The sequence below is a fragment of the Ursus maritimus genome, unplaced genomic scaffold, assembly GCF_017311325.1.
Source record: "Ursus maritimus isolate PB19 unplaced genomic scaffold, ASM1731132v1 scaffold_6, whole genome shotgun sequence".
Classification (NCBI taxonomy): Eukaryota; Metazoa; Chordata; class Mammalia; order Carnivora; family Ursidae; genus Ursus; species Ursus maritimus.
Window position 1 is genome coordinate 67,256,710 of NW_024426774.1, and position 26,390 is coordinate 67,283,099.

General features: G+C 39.6%; 1 protein-coding gene across 1 annotated transcript in view; it reads left to right on the forward strand.

Moving 5' to 3' along the window:
* The window catches only part of NRXN1 (neurexin 1), a 1,086,056-nt gene that overhangs the window by 416,387 nt on the left and 643,279 nt on the right, over positions 1-26,390 (forward strand).

Consider the following 26,390-nt stretch of genomic DNA (forward strand, 5'->3'; position numbering starts at 1 on the left):
ATGTAAAGTTTAATCACTGAATTTATGAGTGATTAGCCATGGTGCTATTGGTAAGCACTTACATACTTTGGTTTATTCTAAAGAAAATATTCCAATCATATAACTTGATTCAGGTAAGCAATGGTGAAAAACAGCCACTGCTTTCCATACCCTTAACCTCTCCTCCACATATACGAACATACTGCATGGTGCAATAGTGGCTGGATATAGAAGGATCCCAAGAGGAATTTGAAAATGTTCATTTTAACAAATACAAGGAGATGCAGTTCTAGAAAAGTTGAATTTTTAACCATACTTTGTGGTGGGAGGGATAGACTGCCTCCCAGAGAGTAACGTTCACCCTTTATAAATATGTAGTATAACCCAGGACTTTGCTAAGCTCTGTGGGCATAATAAAATAATTATTATTTTCATTATTATAATAATAGCACTGGCATTTTTTTGAACTCTTATTTTGTGCCTGATGCTATCCTAATGCTTTACAGGGATCTCCTTGGTATAGGTAGTCATTTTATTGTCTGCATTTTTTCAGGCAAGGTCTCAGGTTTGGGAGCAGGTAAGTTTCTTAAGCAAGTCTCACAGCTAACAACTATTAAAGCCTAGAGCTTAATCAAAGAAATCCAGTATCAGAGTCTGTTGTGCTCTTAACTGCCGTAATATACAGTGTCCCAGCAGAAACGTTTGTTAGGGTCCCTGCCATGGAAGACTGTGCGAACCCTCAAGTTGCTTACAAACTGAAACAGCTCTTAGAAAAGTCTAATAGACTGTGAGGAATGAGGTATTAGATTGTGTGACAGAGTTATACCCTTTGGAGTCCAAGTGAATGAAATGAGTGAGATCTAGTAGAAAAGAAGATGCAGAGAAGAGTAAGAAGGTGAGAATCTCGATGGATGGCCATGGTTTAGATAGGCAGGGGATAGAGAAGGTGTTTGAGACAAGGGAGAAATGGTTAAAAAAAAAACAAAACTAAACTAAAAAAAACCAAAAACTAGATTTCATGGTAAGATGCCTAAAATCCCCTTCTGGTAAAGGGAATTGTGAAGGGGGGCGGGCACAGAACCACACTGCCACCCACCCATCCCATGTCCTCACGTTCACTGTGAACAGGCCGGCCTACAGTCAGTCCCTAGGCTCTGCTTCATTTATGGTCAGTCAGTCCTGCTGTGGGCTAGGAAGAGGAAGGGGATCTAAGAATCTCTAGCAGGAACACGACTGTAGCTACAGAGCTCTGCCGGCTATCCAGTAAGACCATGAGCTTTCCGGCAGTGAGCACAGAGGGTCGGCTGAACCTCATCGTCTTCTGACAGTTCAGCATGGCAGGACAACTTTTTGAGTGTAAGAAGCTGCTGTGGATTGCCGTGATCAGAAATGACAGTTTCCGATTAAACTGTGTGTCAAGTTAACGCTGTAACGTTTAAATGTTAATGAGTAGTAGACACATTTTAGAACTCATCTATTTTTATTTGGTTTTTCAATCACAAAAAATCACTATAGCACAGACAAGCCAATTGGTCTTCCCTGTGACATTCAATTAGCCCCTACTGAGCCTATACAATGCAGGTTCACTGTGTCATTATCTCTACAGGTTTTGGATTGATATCGCTCCTTTTTATTGATTAGCATCTCCCTTGTCTCTCTCTCCCACAGCCCGGGGCATGTGTGTGGAGCAAATGCTGCCAGGTTTTTTGTTTTGTTTTTTTGTTGTTTTTTGGGGGGTTTTGTGGTTTGGTTTTGTTTTGTTTTGACATGTTATCTCCCTCACTTTATTTCCTCCTGACACAGCAGAGGTTGCAAACGTACAGGCACAATCACCCTGTAAATCAGAACATACCTGACTTGGGGGGCTTTTGGATGGGTCGTTGTTTCTGTCCATGTCTGAATTACTACTTATTTGGAATGCCCTACTCTTCCTACTTCTGAAATGAAATTGTGACAGTGTCATAGATTTGGAGTTAAATCACCTCATTTCAGGTACATGAGCTCGGCAGAGTTACTGAAAAGAGAGGAACATGCCCATCTTCCTTCTCACCACTTCTCTTAACACTAAGCCCATAGAAGCCTTCCTTAAGCTTCCATAAGTTTTCTGCCCTGAAGCACATTGCATGTCTAAAACCTTAATTATGGTTTCATTTATGGCTCATAACAATTTGTTTTTCAGTCTGTTACGTAATCCCTTTTAGGATGACCAATCCTGGGGGAGATACTAGCAACGCCATGCCTGAAATCATAGAAGCAATTTTGGAGTGTTAGATTAAGAAGGATCCTGGAAGTCATTCTCCAAGTCCAGTCTCCTTATTTTGGAAATGGAGAAACAGACCTAGAGAAGTTATCTGACCTACCCAAGAGCAGTGAAGGGGTAACAGGAATAGAACACACAATACTGTCAGATAAAATAGAAGTGGCCTGAAGTCAAAAGTAGAGATGGCCTACCATTCTCACTAATTCTCACGTTCATTCTTTAAAGATTAAAGTGTAGGGGCGCCTGGGTGGCTCAGTCAGCTGAGTATCCAACTCTTGATTTCAGCTCAGGTCAGGACCTCAAGGTCATGAGATCAAGCCAGAGGTCAGGCTCTGTACTGGGCGTGGAACCTGCTTAGGATTCTCTCTCTCCCTCTGCCCCTCCCCACTCGTGCTCTTCCTCTCTCAAAAACAAGTAAATAAATAAATAAATAAATAAATATTAAAGATTAGAGTGAAAAAAAAAAAAAAGACATTACTCAACATGATGAAACAACCCAAAACCTGATGTTCATTAGAAACAGGGCTTTCCCTGTATGGTATTTGATAATGCCTATTTGAAATGAGACTTGGCTTGCACGCAGAGCAACGAACACTTGTTAAGAAAAGTGTTATTATGGGGCGCCTGGGTAGCGCAGCCATTGGGTGTCTGCCTTTGGCTCAGGGCGTGATCCCGGCATTCTGGGATCGAGTGCCACATCCGGCTCCTCTGCTGGGAGCCTGTTTATTCCTCTCCCACTCCCCTGCTGTGTTGCCTCTCTCGCTGGTTGTTCTCTGTCACATAAATAAATAAAATCTTTAAAAAAAAAGTGTTATTATATTTTAGTGATTATCAAATTTCAAAATAAAGTAAAATTAGTTTAACATAATTTGGCAAAACCTAACCTGAGTTTGTTTTTAAAAAAGAGGGAAACTTGAATGGCCAGAAATTTATAATAAGGCAATCAAAGTAGTTTTTTTTTTAATTATTTAAGTTTTCATCATAAATAAATCAAAAAGTCTTTAGAGAAATGTTCAAGCTCACTGAAAATGACTTTCAAGGATACAAATTTAAGAAAAGTTAAAGGGAAAAATTGTAAATAATAAATTACCATTATATAGCCCACATCTATGAAATTCCTGGAGGATGATAGGTCTTTAAAAATATGCTTTGTAAATCCAGTTTTTACAAAAGCGATACTAATCATGCTTTGGCAGAAACACTTGTTTATATTCTTTGCATTTTTTATAACATTGAGTAAAAGCTGAAAATATATGTTGCTTAAGAATTATTGATCATTTTAGTTAAATTTAATTTTTCTAGCAAGCAGTTTTTGAGTGACTGCTGCAACAGGCGAGGGCTTGGAGGAGCCTGCAGAAAGATAAATCACATCAGAGTGAGGTGCTTGGGGTCTGTCTGAGGACACCTACCGCCCTGCCCATTCACCTTAAGCTACTTGGGAAAGCATTTTTCCGTATAAAAGTATCACAGTTGATTCCTAAGGTGCTCATTAGAGATTTTTTTTAAATCTTCTAATAGAGATGAAAATCCCACTAATATGTGCTTCTGTCCCAATATTTTCACGGTGAAGGCTTCTGTAGAAATGACTTACAAGGAAGGGTCATGCCACTCCCTCATTAATCTTGCCTCAGAATCTACTCGTGCTATTATGCATTTCTTAGTCTCTTTGTACCTCCAAAATGCTTTGAAACACCTATTTCCCTCCTGCAGTGAAGATTATTTAACATAGTTTATTGGTAGGGAAATGAAAGTGAAGAGGGAGGAAAGGATTGACTTCAATAAAACAACCTAGAATCTTTTATTTGAAGTTTGTTTTTAGCCATATGTACCTGCTGGAAGTTTTACAATTAGTTATTTGAGTGGAGACACTGCCTGTGTGAGACAATTTAAAATGTCGCCACTAAGTCTTTCGGGATAAGCCTAAGGAGGGATTCTAGAAAAAAAGAAAATAGTGAAATGCTAGGGGGAATTAAATCCCTCCTGAAAATTTCATCAACCTAATTAGATCAACTCAGCCTTTAATTACACTGAGAAACTTTTAGCACTAAAAATTTGGAAGATGCTATGAGGTGGATGAAATTCAGAAAATATCCTCTTATGTAAGCATCCCTCCCCCCACCCTGTTAAAAAAAATAGTTGATTCCTATCAACCATATTTCTTATGGTCTTCTCTGCCATTTGCAGTGGCAGCTCTGTAATTCCCACGGGGTACCAGCGTCAACACTGGGAAAGAGGTACAAAATATCCTTTGTGCAAATACCCCTTAATTCCTATCTTTCTTCTTTTGGACAATAGTGAAGGCTTCCCAATTTAAACCCTTCTGTGGTAGAACCAGCTTGGCAAATGTGTGTCCTCAGGTGTCCTGTTCTTATTTCCCTCACTGCTCAGGGAAGACTAGAGTGCCTGTCATTTACATGTAAGAAAATCCATGGCAAAATTTGCATTTTTAGTTACTTCCTGAGTTTTCAAGAGAAAGCTTTGTGACCTCTTGTAGAAATTTGACCTAGCCGGAACTTTGGAGGGTAAGGAGGTCTTCGCCCATGTCTGCAAATCATGCAATTTGGGAAGAGCGAGGACTTCTCTAGGTGAGAGGACCTTCTCATAGGAGCTCCAGAGTCATGATGCAACACATTTCTCCCCAGGTTTTCATTTCCTCCAGACTCTTCCATGTTGGGGTCCCTGATACCTATCCATACTTTCTGCCTTTGCTCTCTTCCTGTCACAGCCTGTGTCTCGGTAGGTGGCATTTGACAGTTTACGCTGCCCTTTCCCCAGGCCTCCTTCACTGTCTCAGGAAGGGAACTGTAGTTTGCATTTCCTTGGGACAGACGTGTCCCGTTAAGATCTGAATATTTTTTTATTCACCGTATCATTAGATAACTAGGGATAATACACCGTAACTATATTTGGTAAAATGTCCTCGCTTGAGCTAACCATTTAAAATTAGGTTTTGCTAACGATCCTCAAAATAATAGGCTGCAGAAAATAGAGAAGGATTCCTGAAACTCAAGGACTCACCTGTTTGCGTGGGGCTGACTTTTGAGAGGCAGAGTCTTGGCTTAGTGACACATAAGAGAGCTTGGTTTAGTCCAACTGGAAAGGAGGCAGATTGGCCTGCAGTGTTTTGGGCAGAGGTTCTTGTCTAGAGAGAAAATGAGTTTTCTCCATCTAATTTAAAACACAGAAGATGGCCGTTTGCCTTTAAAACCGTAACAAGAAAATGAGATCGAATTTGTGGGAATGTCAAAGAACTTGACGAATCTTTATGTGCCATTAGGCCCTGTCTAATTTCTTCAGATCTTGGAAATACTGAAATGTGTTTTATCTCTTCCACTGTAATAAAGTGTCAGCACTAAAATGCAAACAGGTCAATTACCTTTGCCTCATTTCATTTGCTGGATAGCAGACCACAGCTTTTTTTAAGTCAGAAATCCCTTTTTCCTTTTAAAGGTGTCTTTTCAAGAACCCATATGAGGTAATAATAATAGTGGTAATACTAATACTACTACCGATAATAATATCCCCAAGAGTCCTGCAAATGAGGACTCTTGAAATCTCAGCAGAATACATGTCTCTGAGTGGTGAGGTTGAACATGACCTTAATATTACATCTGTAAACTGAGTGTTCATGCTGATTAGACTGCATTACCTCAATGAGACCATCCAAATAAACCCCAGTGGTATAAGCTCTGTGGTATCTGTGTCTAGGATTATACTAGACACTATATAAAGGGACATTAAAAGTCAGAGCTATGACTGAAAGGATAATGCAGTAGGTATATTCCAGAGTAGTAATGATAATGTATTAGTCATTTTCTATTTCTCACGTAATATCTACAACATCCAGTGAATTACCCAATAGGCTTTTGCTGGGGGCATCAGCAGCACAGCAAACATAATTTACTTTAAAAAAATAAATGAAACTGTTAAATAATTTGATATTTAGTATTTTAAGCTTAGCAGCAAGAGAGTCATGGAAGAAAAGAACAATGTGTGTGTGTGTGTGTGAGAGAGAGAGAGAGAGAGGGGGAGAGAACTTAGGGCATTTTATCTTTAGTACAGCTCTTATTATTAAATCCCATAGTGGGGTGCACTATCATTTTTTCAGTGCCCTGTATGTTCAAAGGTAATACTCTGAGCATGACAATAGTTGCACATGAGTATTATTCCTACCTGACAGAGGACATGAGACAGGAGAAGTTATGTAACTGACTAGGAGAAAACAATGACTAAGTAGCGGCGCCAAGATCTGAACCTGAACAGTCTGACCACAGAATCTTTGCCTTCAACTGCTGTTCTAAGTTGCTTCCTCTACTTGCTTCCCATTCCTTGTTCTCAATATTTTTATTAAAGTCCAATTAGATGAAATGAACTTTTTAAAAAGGTTTATTTATTTTAGAGAGAGTGAGCAAGCAGGAGGGGCTGTGGGGCAGAGAGGACTCTTGCAGAATCCTCAAGCAGACTCCTCACTGAGCACAGAGCCTGACAAGGGGCTTGATCCCAGGACCTTGAGATCATGACCTGTGCCGAAATCAAGAGTCAGCCACCTAACCAACTGAGCCACCTGGGGGCCCCAGATGGAATGAATTTTATAAGAACCTTGAGGGGAAAGGGAAAAACACAACAATAGAGCCTAGATTGCTAGGACATTAAAGATTGTGTCAAAGAGGGAAGGGAAGGAACAGGAAAAAAAATCCTGGATGCCCAGTTATGCAAGAGCTTCCAGTGGGATTATTTCTCCCACTGTTCTAACTGGTACTGAGATGTTATCTCCATGAGCCTCTTCTTTCCTTTAGCAGCCTACATACCTTTCCTCCTCTAAGGGGGTAAATAAGGTAAAAATGCTTGTCATAAGTTTCTGTACTCTGTAGCTGACCATATATACAGGGATACACAGAAAACACATTTGTAAGTACTTTGTAGACTTCTCTGAAGTATTGGCTTCATACACTGCTAAGGCTAAGTTTCTCTCTGTACACTGTAGCCTTGGGGACAAGTGAGACAAGCAATTGGGGCAGAAACCAGGCATTCTGCCATAGACACTCTTTGAGACTGGGTTCAGGGAGTCCCATCTGCTCAGGTCCCCAAGGAAGTGGAATTCAGCTCTTTAGTTTACAAAGCATCTGGTGAGTCCTTGCCTGGAATTCAGCTTTTTGGACATAGCAGCTTCTCTTCCAGGGGACCCACAGATTTTTATTTCCCATCATTTTTGGCAGAAGCCCCCATAGCCTGGAACTATATCAGCAGTTGGCATAACGGATTGTAGTGCTTTCAAATATCAAGCTAGCATAACATTGTTTGGTAGGGGGTTCAATGACATTTTAATTCTGGGGACTTGATACATTTTATAGAAGATGACATTTTCTAGCCCAGCAGAAAGCAGTGATGAATAATGCCTAAGACTGAATGTCTCCTCTTAATTTCAGCATCCACTAGAGTATCTTGTTTAAATTGTTCCATTTGCTTATAATTAACACTTGCATGGGTACGTTCAATGAGTCAACATTAATCAATACCCGCTATGTGCCAGGCTCAGTACTAGACACTGGGGACACATAGAATAATAAGACAATGGGCTTAGGAATCTGGAAGAAGAGCCTGACAAGGAAATAGGTAATTACAAGTTCTTTAAATAAGGTATCAAAAAGTGCTCTAGAAATACAGCAGAAGCTGTGGTTAATTCTGCCAGAGGAAATCAATACCACTTCAAAGAGAAGGTGACAAAGTAATCCAAGTTATCCTATCTGTCTCTCTTTGCTCAGCTCTATAATGGGTTTTTGCCCCACTCTCAGAACTGGAAAAGAATAGGAAAGATAAAATGACTATAAAGGATCAGAAAACACATTATAAAGAAAAGGAAAAATTCCATGTAAGTGCAGGTTTGTACTTACCAAGTTTGAGCCGTATTTTAAAAATATGAAATCCATCCAAAACAAAGTGAAAATCTTGGATTTCATCTGAATTTCTATTATGAAATGATATACTCTATATACTTTAGTTCGTTGGATCAAGTGCTATATTTAGAAGAAAATTATTCCTGTGCACAGTAATTAGTCTTTTTCAAGAGTATTGTCACTATTGAAACACATTTAAAACAAATTAATTACTTTAAAATGAAAATAATTCTGGTATCATTCAGAAGCATGTGATTTTAAATAATAGGAAAATGAGATTTTTGTCTTTGTTGAGTAAATATTCTGTGCACAAAGAAATTGGTGACTCTCAGGGTTCAGTTTATTTCCCTGTGTATTATATGACTATGTCCTATCTACCAGGCTCCATACGAAGTACCAGGATATCAGATAATTGGGTTGATGCAGGTCATCTAATCAAGGTCTTAATAATTGAATTGCCTTTCAAATATATTTTTTCTGAGCCTAAGTTTGTAAATAAAATCCAGTGGGGATGACAGTAAGTGGTTATAGATTGATATTACTTTAAATTGCCTAAGATGAATGGCTTTGGAAACAGACAGACCTGGGTTCAAATCTTGACTCTCCTGTCGTTGTATAACCTGAGAAAAGGTACTTAATGTTTTTGTGCTTCAATTTTCTTCTTTCTAAAGGATTAAGTGAACTACATAATTAAAACACTTAGCATAGTGCCTGGTATACTGTAATATTTCAATAATTAGTATTAGCTACAATTATATCGCAAAAAGAACATACAACCTATATATACTTCATGGACACATGACCTATGTAGGCACCCAGGGCCCACATGTATTCTTGGTTTAGTATCTTACTGTTTCCATGTTGAGATTCTTAGTAACTTTTGAACAAGGAGCCCCTTATTTTCACTTTGCCCTGGATCCTACAATGTATGAGGATTTTCCTGATTGCTGATGAATTTATGAGATTTGACACAAAGTATCTCACTTTAAAAGTTATTTCATTTAACTATCCTAACAGCTTTGTGAGGAAATGGAATTAACTTGGGAATCACAAATTATTTTTAGTATCATTAAGGCCACATCACTAATACATGAAATAATTCAGAAAACCTCTGTTCATTGATTCTCAGCCCAGTGTGCTTTCCTTGTTTGTTCTCCTAAATTATAAAATAGTCACCTTCTGCATCAGAAATTAGTAAAGATAATTGAGAAACTCTGATTTTTTAAAGAAAAACATGGGTATCTTATTAAGAATTGAGAAGAGTCACGTAATTTTTATAGTTCAGATACATTTTTTTTTTTACCTCTTAAAGATAGTATCATCATCAGATTTCAGTTAACATTACTTTTCAAAAGCAGTTGCTGTACCCTTGCCTGCGTCTACCACCTGTAGACAGAGCAGAGCCTCAGACGGGAGACTTAAACGTTTGAAAGAGTAAATTAAGATTTTCTTCCCCAGTGTCCCCAGGCAAAAAGCTATGGTCACCAAAGATGGACATCAATCCTTCACTATCTTTACCTTTAGTTATTATTTAATAATTATTTGATTATGTATTAACCAACATATTTATATAACATTACATAGAATTTATATAGTATAACTTCTAAACAATAGTATGCAACTAAAAGCTGCAGTTTTTAGGTGATTTAAAAAGAAATAAAGCCCACCAACCACTCTTACCCCCCCCTTAGGGATTTATCCTCAAGGTGTGGCCTGTGACCCAGCAGCATCAACATCACCTGGGAGCTTATTAGATGAAAAACCTCATGCTCCTCCCCAGATCTGCTAAATCAGAAGCTACAGTTTAATAAGATCCCCAGGTGATTTCCTATGCAAATTAAAGTTTGAAAATCACTGAGCTAGAGCACCTCAACTACCATATTTTATTGCCATCATTGACTATAAGATGCACAATTATGTTAAAATCACTAAGCACTGCCAATTAACCTAGGCTAGTATGCATCTCAGCTGCCACTCAGCTCTGAATTTTAAAGATCTTAAAATATAAGACAATGTACAACCTAGTAGCTTACTAGTGGTTCTGAATCTTACAGCCAGAGCCTCAGCATCTCAAAGTGCTCTGATCCCATGGAAACTCCCCCAGGCTCAGTTCTCTCCAAGGCTTTGTATGGGCTCAACCTTCTTTTCAGAGATGGACATCAGGACCTGATTACACGCAGGGCAGAGAAGCCACCTGGACACACACAGGGCCAACACTTTAAATTTAGGGGTGAATACAGTCTTGGGATGAGTCATATTTACTATCCAAGCAATAAGCTTTTGCTTCTGAAATAGTTGGAACTAAGCCCATGACCATTAAAGTAAAATTCCTGCGTGTTTTAGTAACAATTTTAAACTAGGTCTCTTAACCTTTATTTCATTTTTAGAGTACTGCTTTCATAGCAGAATTTTTCCCCTTAATGCTGAAAATTACTGTGTGCAGGTTTACTTGGGTTAATTTTCATTTTTGCATGGTAATATTCTTATGCTGCATTCCATATATACTCTCTATATTTTTTTAGGCCATGGTTTATATAGGATTATTTTACCTTACCACAATTTGCTAACTTAAACAGATTTCTATGTATTTATTTACATTTTAACAACTTTGTAATATAATGGGTTATGCCCTAAAGGAGGTAAACTCTTCCTTGGGTATAAATTAGACAGCTGGGGATTTGAGTCATTAAGGAACCATTTGGAGAAACGCTGCTTCTGCAGCATGAATTTTAATAAGAGCCCCCTAGAGGCAGCTAAGAAGTATGGCACTTTTCTAAACATTAAACGAACAGAGATGCCTTTAATGGACGTAAATGAGAAGACCATTATCTCAGGAAGAGTGTGCAGTGTGATGCTTATAGAAAGACAGGTCTGTCTGAAGCAAGGTGACTGCAGACCTTTTAATAGAAGAAGGAGGTATCACAGACCCCTGAAAATTTCTTTAAGACACCAGAATTTTATGGCATTTTGTATATTTCCCTATTTTCTCCTAAACCCAGTTTGTAATTGGAGGCTATTTGTTCTTGAAAATATATTCAAATTAAATTTACTTGGCTTTATTAAATATAGAATAACACTAAAAATACCACCACTTACCCCCACCTTCCACCCAGGGAAATGCAGCCTTTTTTCACTTCATACAACTTTACTTGGCATGTTTAATAAACTCTTTCTTTTTGTCTTTGAAATACATATAACACAGGAAGCAATTAAATTTAAAGCGAGGTACCCAGAAATGTAGTTTAAGTAATAGGGCAGATTTTTTACATTCATATGACTTTTTCTTTAAGTAGTACTTAGGATCCTTGAGTAACAACCCTTCTAATTTTTTTTTCCTTTATTCACCAAGTCCTCACTGAGCGCCAGATGTGTCTCAGGCACTGAGTCAATGCTGGGTTTACAAATATGATTTGCATTGCCTTGGCTAGATTCCAAAAACACATAACCATAATGATGAATTCCAATGCTTTTCCTTAAAAATATGTATCAAAGGACCGCCATAAGATGAGCCTGTGCTAGATGCTAAGTGAGGATAGAAAAAGATTAAGACACGATACAAGGGAAACAAACACGTTATTAGGTGTTGTTATTCTCCTTCTCCGTTCTCACCTTGGGCTTATCTCTGTCATAGCACTTATTGCGACTATAACTGACCAGTGTTTGATCACCTAGGGTTTCTCAAGAAGGTGAAGCCCAAATGCCCTAAGACAGTCATTGTACGTAATAGTGCTAGTTACTATCATCCCTGAGAGAATTGAGAAAATGGTTATTGCGTTCTGTGGTTCAGATAAAGACTCTGCCTGGAAAGAGCTGGGGGATGATTTTCTTGGTAGCATGAACTGTGGGTTTTATTTCTTTAGTGGCGGCACTTAGGGCATAGTTGGTGCTCCATAACCCTTGAGTAGATTTATTGTAATTACACTCAAGTGAGATAAGTCCTGTAACAAAGGTTTGTGCTACGTTCTAAGTGAACACGGTACTTGCAGAGTGGATGAGAAATGTCCAAAAAAAAAAGTTTCTCATGGAGCTAATATGTGAGTTTGGCCTTGAAAGAAAAGTAGTGTATCTCCAAGTGAACAAGATGTGAGATGCAAAGTTGAGACAGAGGAAAAATTGGAGAAAGGGCAGGGCCGTAAGAGAACTGATACTGTGTTTGAGGGAACCAGGTCAGTCAGTGTGTGTAGGCAAGGGTGCGTTGAAGACAGGCCACAGTGATGCTGGATGAAAATTGGGGGAGATGAGAAATGGATAAAATGATGGCAGGTGTGACTGCTGCAGGGGCTGAGAGCTGTGTGTGTCAGAATCACCTGAGAGTTTATTAAACTGCAGATCCCTGTCTCCGCAGCTTCTGGTTTAATAGTGAGCCTGCATTTTTATTAACAATTTAGGGTGTTACCGATGCAAATGATGGAAGGACTTTAACAAAGGCTACCGTTTGTTACCAGCGGCCCCGGAGACTTCTAGAAAGGTCTGTGATAGGCCAGAAGTCAGTAGGCATGATCAAAAGACCCCAAGCCTCCAAGAAAAAAAAAAAAGTACAGCAGATCAAGGGAGAGATGTGAAGGGTTGGTCTAGGGACAAGAGAAGAACCAGGAACACCAAACAGTCCAGGGGTTCCAGAAGTGGAATCAAGATGAGTTGCGTTTTGGAGGAAAAAACAGTAAAAAAATATGAACAACAAGAACAATCTACATGTTTCCACCAAAACAAAGCAATCAAACCAGTATTCTTCAGATTAGAATTAAAAGGAGTGAGGGGCAAAAGTGGTGGGAAGCAGGCAGGCAGGAAGGAAACTGGCTGCAATTTTTCATCATTCGGACTGTACATCTCTAACAGTTGACCAGCACGTGCGAAGGGTAACCCGGTACATTTGACTCAACCTCTGTGAGCACCGGGTGTTTCATGTGTTGGGTGCGGGGATGAAGCTTTGTATGCTTTGAGGTCCCTTCCTACAATAAGACTTATGTAAAAGCTAAAACCCTTGCTGTGGTAGTGGTTATCTGTACAAAAGATACATATTTGGGTTATAAAGCTCTCTTAAAATCCTACTCTCAAAAGTGTTCTAGCCAAAGGGGTTCTGACGTATCACTCTGAGCGATTTATCCTCAAGAGGTAGGAAAGATAAGAATTTCCAACCACCACCACCTCCCTGATCAAAAACAAAACAAAGCAACAAACAAAATACTTCTAAAATCTAAGAAAAACATGTGGGTTGAAAGAGATTCCGATCTGCTATTTATTTATTTATTTATTTATTTATTTATTTATTTATTTATCCATCCCCCCTTAGGGAAAGGTAGGCAAAGCATCCAGACTATTAAGAAATGGGGCATATGTAAGAAGAGTCTTTGCCCAGGCCCTTGAAGCCTTTCTGAGGCACCCACCTGCTTTGATGCTCAGAGCCCCACGTTCTCATTAAGTTTTACAGGTTCCCATCAAACAAGCTTCATTGCTTTAAGCCTGTAGCTGGGCCCACAGTCCAGTCATAGGGCATATGATCAAAACACTTGGTGCTGTAAAAAATTCAAAATACTGGGTATGCTTCCACTGCTCTACACCTCCCTGCGTTCTAGCAAAGGTAGCTGGATGAGCTCTGCATGTAATTGCCTCGTAGTCCATTTTGAAATAATAATTTGATCCCAGGAGGGGAATGGTGCTTGTGAACGGTGAGTAGATGTGAAGAATAATACCATTAGCAATTGGCTTCTAGGGACGTTTTCCACTGGAAATTCTTAGCATGGGCCAGGGAGATACCAGAGGCCAACTATGGCTCCTGTTCTTTGAAGAAAGAGTTCTCATACCAATCTCTCCTTCCTGACTCTAAAACTGGACTCCAATAAAGAATGGAAATCAGAGGAGCCATCTCTCCGGTTGGTCCTGTGATCGTACATGCTAAGCAGTGTGGGAGGAGGTGAAAGAGCCAGGGGAAAGATAGATGAGATTCAGAAAGTGCTTTCCCTTACTTTGGGTCATTAAAATCTGTTTTCATTCATACAACCTTTTATTCTATTAAGACCTGAATGTGCATCTGAACCTTTGATAATTTTATTAGGAAGGAAGGGGGGAGGGAGGGAGGAGAGAGACATGCACACACAAAGAGAGAGGAAGAGAAAGAACTTCTTTTTGATAGTCTTCTTTCTTAGTGGAAAAAAAAAAGTGTACAAAATCCAAAAATAAGAGCAACTATAAGAAGGTGAATAATGATTTATTTAAAGAAAAAAATCTGAATGGGAAGCAATCTTTAAAGATACACATAATTAAAACCTTAAATAGGGGAGATCTCTGTGGAGCTTGAAGGAAAGAATTAGGAGACATGATCTAATCTAGCTTTCAGTGGAATTTTCCAGGATGCCCAAACCAGGAGGACGTAGGGCAAGACGTTCACTATCTCTTTCCTGTCCATAAATCTGCGGTGCTATATTTTTGTTTGTTTGTTTTGGTCCTAAGATCTCATACCCAATATAGTACATGTGTGGTTTTCTGTGTTTTCTGTGTCAATTTGAATTTCTCAGATCTGGATGAGATACAATGCAGTTTATTAAGTGTTAGCCCCTCAAATTGCCAGCCTTTTCCATAAAGCCGTATAATTTTAAAGAAAAAAAAAAAAAAGCTGGGATCATTTAGTCCATTCAAAATGAAGAGAGAACTAAAGACATGTTTTGGCCTCAGTGTTAACCATTAGTAGAGCTAGGTAAAGAAATAAGCCTTACAATCCCTGCTCCAGACTCTCTCACGATATAACTCCCTCCATCAGGTCCCTTTTCTAGCTCCATGGAAGCAGCAAACAGTGCAGATATCAAAGATGTCGTAGTTCTGTTTGATAACACAGGGTTTGTGTCTGACTAACCAAGGAGACAAAATTGCCTCAGCGCAAAGGAGCTAAAGCTATCTTATGCAACAGTACATTTTCATGGTATTTAAATACACTGTAATCTGTAATGTGCAGGGCAAACCTGGCAAACACTGACAAAAAGGAAGTCATTTTTAAATCTGCCAGGTCAACACTATACAAACTTAGGAAAGTCCACCTGAAACAGAATAAATATACAGTAAAGTTATCATGAAAAAATTTTTAAAAACATGTGGGGTTAATTTCAAATCTCATACTCTGCTCACCACTCTTCCCATGACTTAAGCAATTTCTAAGATGATCATTTTGGACCTTCTTAAACACCTGACTTTCTTAGAATTCCATCACAGACGTCAAGGTCACGGTTTCTGAGAGTTAATCTCACAATCATTGAGTTCACTCAAGCCTTAGACATACTGTATCTGACACCATTCATCAGAATTTCTGTTGTTCTAGCAGCACCTAAAAACCATGGGTCTAGCATACATGTCAAACCCAATATACTATTTGAAGGGCAGATGCAAGTGTTAAATTCTCAAGTGCCTAAGCATATCAGATCTTTGCAGCACTCTGATTTAATTTACCTATAACTGTTTTCTTAGATAGTCATCTCACTCCATAAACAGCAAATGTTGCCATCAAAAGAAAATACAGCAATGTATATATCATAGTGGTTAGGGAAAAAATACTAATTATACAAATGGGGAAACTAAGGCACAGCCGGATTAAGTGACTTCCCAAGTATGATCAGTATTTTTTGCCAAGGTGTGTCCAATAAGTTGCTCATCCTTGACCCATCCAACAAAATCTTCAGTTTTACAAAATAATCACCATGTTGGTAGAAGCTTCCACAGCAGTACCTAATACTTCTTTCCCCTAATGTTTCACTTACAAATAAACTTAGAATGTGTGGAGGCATTTTCTCATTGCCAGTTTTTAAATGTGAGAATCTTTTGTGTCATTTTACTCTTTTTATAATCTAACCAGAACTTTAATGATCACACGATTCTACAGGCATCTCTCAATTTAACCTTACCTTTCTTGTCTGTCATCGTATGACTAAAAAGTTTCTCAAATGGTGTTAGGGAAAGGTAAATACTTCAGTTATTTCTTTCTCTAGAAACTTTACTTCTAAGTAAAGTTGTGAGCTTTGCAGGGTCCATAAAACATGTCTTTCACATTTATTACTATTCCTTGGCACAGAAATCAAAAATTAGGGTGCTACTTAGAAATCCCCCCAGCTCCTTCAAATTTTCAGTCTCCAGTTATAGCCAAACTTTGCAGGTTATACTCTATCTGTGCCTGCAACCGTGTAACTCTAATTAAGCAATAGAACTCTAATTAAGCAATTATAGTATGTGCGTTCTTATCATTTTCAGGGGAAAAAAACAAGTTCATTTTAGTTTGGTGTGTGTGTGTGTGTGTGTGTGTGTTTTAAGCTTTTCAACAACATGCTGTATTTGAACAGTTCTTTCTTCTTTTGGAGTCAGATACATCTCTTCTAAATTACTGTTTTTGTTTCTCATTTAATCTAAAACTCTGTTAGGTAATTTGCAATATGAATTTCTTATGTTAGCAGTTAACCTGCTTTCCTCCATTTGGTTTTGCGCCCCCCATTTTCTGATATGCCTTTCCGCATTCCTTCAGTTAGGCTTATAGTCACTGCAATGACTGAAACCCACCCCACCAACTGACAAAACAATTATTCACCCTTTCCACCCTGCTTAAAATGCATTAAATTTCTATCCACAACTTGAATTATAATGTGTTTTTTAGCTTCTCGTAGAAAACATCAAAACATTTCTGATGATTTCCTTTTCATCAAGTGCAACTGCTTTGACCCCAATTAGCAGGACAAATTTCCTAACCATGTATTTATTCCCTCTTCTGATGAAGAAATTACTACTTGGTTGCTGGGATGTTGACTTACACAACTTGCAGTGAAACACATTTGCTCTGAATTACTTCTCATTTATCCCATTCTTAAAATTCCTCTGTCATGCAACACCCCTACCCTCATGTCTTTGGAAAAACATTGCCAAGTATGTTTTCCTTATTACTTCATAATCTTTAAATAAAGAATATTAATTGGGGGTGGTGGGCCTGGGTGGCTGAGCCAGTTAAGCCTCAGACTCCTCGTCTCAGTTCAGGTCAGGATCTCAGGGTTGGAAGATTGAGCCCCGTGTCAGGCTCTGTGTTCAGTGTGGCGTCTGCTTGAAATTGTCTCCTTCTCCCTCTGTCCCTCCCCCTGCTCACACTCTCTCTCTCTCTCAAATAAATAAAATAAAATAAATCTTTTTTTTTTTTAAAAAGAAGAATATTTATTGGGCATATTGCACTTAGCCTTGTTGGGGATACTTATAAAGTTTCCCCTGAAATAGCTTATCATCAAACGGGGAGGTCAGATGTCATGCAGTAAATGAACTTGTTTATTCCTTCAGTATTTAGTGACCACCTTCTAAAGGCTCAGTTTTCTTGGGGCCCTGTAGTTTATTCATTTTTAAAAGGTCTAAATCCTACCTCTTAGTGAACGTGCTGTCTAAGAGGGAGGTGGCTTGTGTATGGACTCTGGAGTAATACTGCCTAGGACTTGATTTTTGGTGTGACTGTGGGCAAGCAGGTCACAGTCTCTGTCCTTCGGTTTCCTCTTCACCTCATCAGTAAAGTAGAAACATAAAAGTACATATAAAAATAATTAAAAAGTATATATGTAAAATATAAAATATCTCGTGAGGTGTTTCTGAAATTTAAATGAAATCATCAAAGGACTTTTAAAGGAACTAGGAGAGGTAGGAATGAGGGCTGATAAGGACGTGTATCACTGGCACTGAGGTAATGTAGAATACTATTTCATCTTCATAATAAACAGAGTGATTATTATTCTCTGTGATTTTTTTTTTTTTTAAAGGAGATGGTTGGGAAAGCTAAGTAGTTTGCCTGAGGCTTCATCCTATTAGTAGATTGAGCAAAGATTCAAACCAACTCAGTACTATGCTAAAACCTGTTTCAGGGCAGTGGCAGGGAGAGTGTTGGATAAAGGCGGGAAAAAATGAGTTTTGCTTTAGACTCATTCATTTATTTGTTTAACAAATTCACATGGAAGAGGTATTGAAGCTTTGGGAAAGGGCGGGCTCATCAGGAAAGGTAATGAGGAGAGACAGGAAGAGACTCATTCATTTATTTGTTCAACAAACATTTCTTCAACACCAAGCTGCATTCCAAGTGTGCACTGGCTGCTGAGCGGCAAACAAAAGCTATGTTGCAGTGCGTTAAAAACCTGCAGACAGGTTCCTCTGCTGCTATGGAATGCTCAAGAGAGACTAGGAGCCATTCACATGGAGGAGGTAATGAAGATTTGAGAATGGACATGTCCATCTGGGAAGGGAATGAAGAGAGATGGGAGGAGAATGGAACTACCAGAACCTTGAGAAGCATGCATGTTAGGAAATAAGGGCAGGGATAGAAAACAGGGAAAAGGGAGTCAGAAGGGAAGAGTTGTGTCCCAGAGTCTAGGGCAGTAGCCTAATGACAGATAAGACCATAGGAGGAGACAGCTTGAAAAGGGGCCTTATGCCTGGGGAGGAAGAGGTAGATCTTTAAAAATAGATTTCGGCTGCTGCAACATATCAGGGAGATGGTGACCATGCTGACACATCAGTCAAAGGTTTAAGGGATTGTGACATGGCTGGAGAGTTGTTCTCATCTGAGGCAGCCAGGACAAAGACCCAGATCAGTCCATGTCCCTCCCCACAGCAGACCCTTCCATATGGCTCTGCTCATTAAGAACCATGTCCTAGGACATTTTCATAGGCCTCATAAAGACCTGAGGCGTAGTCCAACAGGATTCTTCTTCCAGACAGACCAGGGAAATCCCTACTGCAATGTCTTGTGTATGGCGGGGCCCCTGAAGGCTGCCAAGCCAGATGGGCAGTGGGGCACTCCTCCCAGGGAGGACTGGCAAAGCTCACCATCTGTTCTGCTAGAGACAAAGCTTTTTCTTTGCAATTCTGACCTGACCAGGCCCTCTCGTCTAGTAGTTGTGATGAGATCATTGCAAAGTACACCGCATCCCAGTCCAGGCTCAGTGGAAGAGGAGGAGAGTTAAGTTAAGTGGGAGAGGAGAGAGATTTGTCGAGTTAGACAAATCTGCATTCCAATCCTGAGTCCAGCACTATTGATAAATTGCACAACCTCTTTGAATGTGACTTTTCTGTGTAATGAGAGAGGATAGCAAAATTTTGTGTAACGAGAGAGGATAGCAGAATTAAAATGAAATGGTATGGGGGCTCCTGGGTGGCTCAGTCAGTTAAGCGTCTGCCTTCAGCTCAGGTCATGACCCCAGGGTCCTGGGATCGAGTCCTGATTCGGGCTCCCTGCTCAGCGGGAAGCCTGCTTCTCCTCTCTCTGACACTCCCTCTGCTTGTGTGCTCGCTCTCTCTCTCTCAAATAAATAAATAAAATATTTTTAAAAATAAATAAACGAAATGAAATGGTATATAGCAACATAGAAGCACATAGAGGATGTTCCAAAAAACAGAAGTGTATTTAATAGCATGGCCTATATAATGAATGACCGTAACAGCTGTTAAAACAGACGGGGAAGATCTGAGAAAAAGTAATGGGGTAGCTCTGAAAGGGCAGTGGTCCCAAGAACTCAGATGGCAGGAGGCTAAGGAAGAAGAAGCTGGTGAAGAGATAGAAGCTGTGAATTGTTTTTGTGCTTTTAAGAAAGTTGGCAGTGAGCAGAAGGAGAGAGATGGGCTGTTGCTGGAGGAGGTCTAATGCTGAAGGGAAGTTCCTAACTCCTGATTGTAACTGTGAAATCAAAACAAACATGAAACTCAGTTCTACTCTCGCTAAGAATAAATGTGCTTTCAAAAAGTTAGTTTTCTTACAGGTAATCACCGCTAGAGTTTTAGGGAGCCATTAGGAGAGAGAAATGGAAAATGCTGGAAAGATAATAGCTTCTGTAGTATGTAGTTTATTCTTATTTTACAACCTGTGTTTACTTTTGCATTGTTTTAGTACTTTGGCCCTCATTTCCCCATGCCACAGTAGGCTGAGGAGAGCCCTTAAGAAGCACGGATAATAATAGCAATGGAAGTTAAAATCATGTTTGACTCTAAGCCCTCACTTGAGAAAATAGCGGGGGTGCCGAGCCCCTCAAGTCCTTCCTCGCTATGGCAGTATACTAAGCGATGTGCATTGTCTGAGGCAGCCTTTCCGATCTTACTGGGACCACAATGAATACTATTCTTTGATCTGTTTCCATGAATCTTTTATGTGTCTGCCAGGGAGAATTATTCATCCTCACAATCTCAAATGCTGACCTGGCAGTCTTGCTAAGGTGCTTCCCTCACTCAGAGTAGGGTCAGGGGGGAGGGGTAGGGAGAGGGGAGGGTGGGGTGGGGCTCTTTTCTTACTCTGGCCCATAAAAAAAAAAAAAAAAAAAAAAATCAGAGACCAAATTCCTCCCTGCTTTCAAAACTCAGAACATGTTTTTTGTCAAATCGGATCACAGCCTAAGAAGGGGTTCTCTTTTCTTGGTTAAGTGATACACTACTAGGGTCTCACCATCATTTCCAAAGCCCTCTTTATATTTTATTCCAGGCGTCTACCAGAACCTCATAAAATATACATCCGAGGCTCGATTTCCCTAGCACAGCAGAATTTCTAACTTGGTCATGCAAATTGGGTCCCCATTCTGGTGTTCCGTTAGTTTTGTTTGTTCCTTCAAAGCAAAGGTCTTCTTTTATTTCTTTGAGAGTTCATCCTAGAGCTTGCAGAGTCACCTGGACATAGGCACAAAATACTGGACTGCTGGATAAATGGACAAGGGAATTAGATCTAGAGTATTATAGAAGGCTTGTCCCTAAGTAGTATGAGAGTCTTCCCTAAATTTGAGACAGGATGGAAGGAAGAAGGGAGAGGAAGACCCTATGATGAAGGGTGGAGGGAAAGGAGAATGAGAAAACCCCAGGTTTAGCACTTTTTTTTTTTTTTTAGGATTCAGGTAGGACTAGACTGAATGGAATAAAAAACCAAAACACAAACATAAATCATTTCTTCAATATTAAGTAGCACACAGCCCATTTATCCTATTTCTGTGAGTCTTTAGGAAGAGACGTGCTTCAGCCCCTTTTCTCCAGCCTCAGGTCTGTATTAGAAGGCTTTCCTTTTTGGCTTAATGGAACTCAGCAAAGCACACATTACCACGTCCAATAAAGTTATCAGGAGGCCTTTCTCCATGTTTGATGACCTGGAGCAAATGGCTTGTTCTATGACTCTCCCACACAGATGCCTACAGGTGTTGAAGGTTGCTGGGCAGTTCTAATGGGTATTTTGATTCTTGAGGACAAAGAAACTTATAGATCAATACATGAATCAAGTTTCACTTTAGGTAGATATGACCCTATGTCCTGATCTACCTTGATATTAAATATGAAATACAAAATCAAGGAAGTTTAAACATGATTTCATAAATGCAAATATACTTTCCTCAGTTTGGAAATATCTTTAGCTGCGATCCATAATCAATTATATTATTGTTTCAGATTGCTAGTTTTAAAGGAATGGATCACTATTTATTAATAAGTTTCCTTTTTACAATTTTCACCTTTTTAAAACCTTTCTGTGGCCTGGGATGCCAAGGGTATCATTGTCAGACAACTTAAAGTGTATGATAATATCTACTTTTCTTTATTGTTTTTAATATATGTTATGTTTCATCCAATAACATGTTTTCAACAGCCTAGATGGGCTGGATATAAGAATAACTATCACTTCCTATTTAAAACATTAATCTCTAAAGTGTGGTCAAAACATGTAGATGTTACTAAATAAGTCAAGAGAATTTTGGCTGCTGTCCTCTTTGGAAGTAACAAATGAAATTGCATTTTGCTATTAATACACAAAATCTATTCTGTTAGAACCACTGACTAGAGGAATTAGATCTACCCCCAAAATAAAGCATTGTATTTGGGTCCATTTGATCATAAAATGTTTTCCTTTCCCCCCATCTATATCTTTTTATTTTGTGAGTTGTGATTTTTAAAACTGATAGTATTTAAGACAAACATTGAGTGCCTTGCCATATTTTTTATGTGGCACAGTTTGTGTCATTTTCAAACTAGGGGACATATGGGAGAAACGTACTTGTAAATCCAGTGCCCTGTAAGTGTATCTTACTAGTCTCCACCGGGGCTAGATGACACGGGCTCCGTGGGCTCTTGTCCAGTCCTCTCGTCAGTGCGGAAGTACCGAGGCAGAACTGGACTGATGAGAATGAAGAAAACGTACTCGAAACATGTCTTTTACATTCACATGAAATGGATCACCTTAGTTATCCTATCACAGGGTTGTTCACCTGATCATGCTCAAGATGAGAAGATTCACAAGAAGTAACACTTGATCTATTAAACTGATGACTCCATTTAGATAAACTGCACAAACATTCTGATCTTAGAGAATGTCATTTTGAAGTGACTGAGGGTAGGGCATCCGGTGGAGGGGAAGGAAAAGAATGTGCTCATCTGGCCCAGGCCACGGCTGTTGAGGGCTGGCAGTGATTGATCACTACATTGAGTTTGGCCCATTTGGCTAGGATACCTTCCTAAATAAATGCTCCAAGAAAATGCTCTGCTTCCCCATCTTCATGACCAGCTTCCTGCCATTTGTGTTTCAAAGCCAGTTTTGTCCTCTGCGCTCGAATGAACTGTTTTTTTCCCAGAATTTTTTCCTTCAATCTTTTTGTGACCACGCATACACCACGCACAGGTGTTTCTCACTATGAGCATCCTTGTCACTGAAATAGGTGCCTTAAAGGAAAAAAAGGGGGGGAGGGCATCAAAAGGGTCAAAGCTCACCACAACAGATTACACGGTCTTTATAGGTGGACAGTGTCTATGCTCTGAAGCCTATAACCCTCTCTGTCCTGGTTAAAGAGAAAATGGAAGGCGTCTTTGAACTCTTACTCTTTGCTCCTTGAACCAAGAACAAGCTCCGTTTCCAGAGTGACCTCTTCTGACTCTGTTGCCACCACAAGCCCAAAGAACCGTCCTGTGTTGTCACTTTGGAACTTCTGTCTCTTCTCACAGATGCTCTCTCAGCTCAGGTACTTGCTCCCCAAGTGCGTGAAAACGCGTGACCGGCTCCTCTCTTCCTTCTGGCGTGCACAGACCGTAGCAAGTGTCTGTTTCTGCACTGGATTGATGGCTTGCATCATCATGAAGCCTGTCTAGATGTGTCACTTGCCCTTGCAAACTCTGAAGTTGACTGATGGCGTTTCAAATCTGGCTTTAACAGTTAGTGATTGTGTAACTTGAACAAGTTTCTTTACTTCGTCTGCAAATACAGTTACTAGAGTAATCATAGCAGCGAGCAGACAGGGCTTCTGGTAAGGATTAAATGAGGTGCTGCCTTCAGAGCTTAGCACAGTGATGGGCACAGAGCAAGTGATCACTAAGCAGTAGATTTTATTTTTATCCCCTTCTTTATTATGTGTTCTTGGAGTTTGCTGCCAGGGGCATGGCTGGAAAGCATTCGGGCTTGCTTAACCAAGGTAGAAATTTGGATCCAGCACAATAACTGTTTGAGATCCACACAAAGGATTTTAGAAGCCTCAGACATGTAGTAATTCTGTGGAAAGGGAGCTTAATAGCCAAGGAAGAAAGCCAAGCCTGAATCTTCACTAAAGGGTGCTTGACTCTTGTTTAACACACAGACTGGGGCGCCCTTCCCTGCTCAGCTTTGGTGCATCCGCTGAGGGGTAAGAAATACGCACCCTCCCGCCTGAAGGACACCCTCCTCCCCAGCCCAGCACGGAGACCTTGCTGATGTCAACCCCTTAGGAAGAACCTTCGAGTGCAAGAGAGAATCATATGAGCAGGAAGGGAACTGAAATAAGATTTAGTGAAACATCAAGGAGCAAAGAATCATAGGCGTTGTGATGATTAAAATCAGATAACCCAGAACGTCCCTCGACCTACATTCTTGCATCACCGTCATCTTTTGTCCTAGTTTTTCTCCTTTCTGCAGGTCATCGTCTGTCCTTCATTAAAGGCCTGCCTCAAAAGTATATACATGGTAGAACCTTCCTTGACTGTCCTACTTATAAAAAGAGAGACGACTCCAGACTTTATACTAAACAGCTCTTCTTACCTTGTGAATCTCTTATTTTCCCTTTATCTTCTCATCAGACATTTATTATGTGCTCACTTTATACAATAAATCAAGCTTAGAGCTGGGGATAAAATGTTCAACAAACTTCAGTCTCTGACCTCAACTGGCTCTGCTTTGTGTCCTCTCCTCACCAGATGGTTAGCAGAACTGCTGAAATGCCGTGGACATCTTCTCTGCTTCTTTTCAGCACACTGATCCCAGCATTTGTACATGTGTTGTCATCCATTATATCAGAACTGTCCACCAAAAAACAGAGATGTCAGGGGAGAAAACCATGTTTTGCAGAACATTGTCTATTCTGAACGGGGAGTTGGAGTATGTAGAATGTAGTGAGACAATTGCTGGAAGTGTTTGATGAGTTAATGTTAGTTGTCCAGGGGAATTCCATAGAGTGCCCCATGCTCTCACTGGTTAGGAATGTAAAAGTATTCAGATCATGGGGAAGTTGTCCATACTAGCAGAATAGTCTGGATTGTTCCATAGATACAGTGGCATCGCAGAAAATAGTTCATAGGTGATATTATGAAGAACCAGCACTTCATGGAGCTATGAAACAGAGCATGCATTGTGCAAGCACATTCTAGGACCATAGCAGCATAAAATTCCACTTTTTGAAAAAGTAAATTCAATCTTGACAAAATCTCCAGTTGAGAATTTGTCTAATGGTTCTGACTGAAAACTTCATGTAACCGATTAAAAAAAAGAACACAAAAAAACTATCTAAAAATATATTTGTAACATCTCACATTATAAGGGGCGATGAAGTTTACAGTGTGTTTTCATTTATTTCACTATGTTTAATACTTGAGCAACAAGGGACTGTACTCAGTAATTGACACATAATGGGGACCCCATCTATACATTTATTCATTTGTGTCTCCATTCATTTCATTCTAATATTTGTGAAGAATCGGCTATGTGCCAGGATACTGTGGATGTGACAGTGATTAAAGCTGAATGGTTTCTGACTCTCCATAGTGTTTACACTCTAATAGGCGAGATGCATGTCTAGAAAGCCAGCAAGTTAGATACTTGTCTATTTTCGGAACAGATATAATTAATTTTTAATTAATCTGAGAAAATTAAGGAAGTAATAGGTAACTAAGTAAACTTAGATAAGCTATGAAGTAAAGGAGAATGTCTAAAACGGAGACATTCTGTGTGAATGACTGTGCGCTTTCACCATCGCACGCCAGTCCAGGGTGGGTGAGGGAGCAAGTCGTCGTTCCTGCCACCACCGCCCGCCCCCAAGCCCTCCAGGGCTCCTGCTGCGTGTCTCCCATGTGGTCCCATCGACATGCACACTATGTATATTCTGCATGCTTCCCATTAAAATACACAGTTTCATGAGGTTCACATTCTTTGAGTTCTTTCTGTGAAAGACCCATTATCCCAGTTATCATTTGACTTTAGCAATGCTACTGTTATTATTTGATACTGATCAGTATGGCTCTAATTCTGTTTTTCCACAGTGCTGCGTAGTGAGACACGAGGAATGTGTAAAAGAGCAGCCTCCTCACGTGCAGAGTTTGCCTGTTGGTTTTTCCAAAAAAAAAAAAAAAAGTTTATTGATTTCTAGTTGCCATTTCTGAAAATTTCACTCTGCTAGAGCATGGTCTAGGATGAGCGGAACTGGGTTTATGGCGTGGATGTGTGCTGTGGGGAACAGTCACTGTGATATGGCCAGTTTCCAGTGGGTTTGTTTGTAGGGATTCTGCTTACAGGTGAAATGCCTAGGTTTACTGAGTGCCAAGAACATAACAAGCACTTGGGGGGGGGGAGATAACTTTTACTAGAAAAGTCATTTTAATAGTTTATTTTATTTACATGTATTTAATACTAATACCATCTTAACAGTGGTTGGCACGGTTAACTTTGAAAAGAGCAACTATATGTCATCACAGTTGATCCTCATAAGACTCTCCTAAGCCTCAGTTGTTTGGATACCACTTTCATAATTACATCATATTTATAGGTTACCTGTATTATGATTTGCCTAATATTTTACATTTAAACTTGGTTTACTTTTGAAATTAATCTCGTCCTAACTGATTATCCAAAAAAATGACAACTTCAGTATGCTGGGTACCCTTTTTTTTTTTCTTCCAAGTACACATTAAAATAAATATAGCTTGGAAATTAAATAGAGTTTCAAATCACCTAATATCATCCAGCACACCCCCCCGGGTATGAGTCCCGATCTTCCAAGTTACAAGGCAACTTTGTG